Source organism: Leptonychotes weddellii, chromosome 2 (assembly GCF_054177405.1).
Source record: "Leptonychotes weddellii isolate Sample4059 chromosome 2, ASM5417740v2, whole genome shotgun sequence".
Taxonomy (NCBI): domain Eukaryota; kingdom Metazoa; phylum Chordata; class Mammalia; order Carnivora; family Phocidae; genus Leptonychotes; species Leptonychotes weddellii.
This window is the reverse complement of record NC_138370.1, coordinates 41,232,555-41,233,446: the sequence shown is the minus strand read 5'-3', so window position 1 is coordinate 41,233,446 and position 892 is coordinate 41,232,555.

The following is an 892-nucleotide window of genomic DNA, read 5'->3' as shown; positions in this document are numbered from 1 at the left end:
TTAGATGCATTCTGGGAATTGTAGTTTTCGGCAGAATAAAGTCACCCTCTTGAGGTTGAGGTACCTTCTGGGGTTACTTGGTTTAGCATGTTTTTGTAAAGTAGCCTCCCCAAGATTCTCGAGGCAGTTATCTTTCACATTTGAAGCTTTGTCCATTAATTTAACATTTTTTATTAGTAAAATGTTAGATTTCTAGTTCACTTTTTATTTTTCAACTTAAATTAAAAAAATTAAATCATGGCTCTAAGCATCTGTGATGTGCCAGGCAGTCTCACACCCTTCACGAGTTTTATTTCATTTACTTCTCCTCACAACCTGTGAGATATGTATTATCATTCCCATTTTACTGAGACTAAAACCGAGGGCCTGAAAACAAGTACTATTTATAGGATATAGCTAGGTTCTTGCTTTGGGAAGCCGTACGGTCCTTAAAGTACCCATGGGTTGTCAGCTACTGTTATTATCTTTGTGTCACCAGATCCTGGTAGTCTTTGGCACATTTTTAGTTCTAAATAAATTTAGTTAAAGGATGCACTTTACTTCATAGAATGTAGTCTGTCGGAGTGAAGAGAAATAATCAGGTCAAAACTAACTGCTGGGGAGCTTTATATAAGTAATATTATTCCCATTTGACAAAAGCAGTTAGATTTCTAAGTTTCATTTGTTTGGAATTTGCCCTATCACAGAGGTAATAGAGGCCGATCTTAGATTTAACGATAGAACAGTCCCGAGTCCAAACCCCAAGAAGCATATGCCTCTGGGGAATATCATTAACAAATCACTTTAGTTGAGCGCTCACTATGTTCTAAACCCTTTACGCCTGTTAACTTACTTAACCTTAGAAAAATAATCTATGAATGAGTTGCTCTATTCATCTTCATTTTGTAGATCA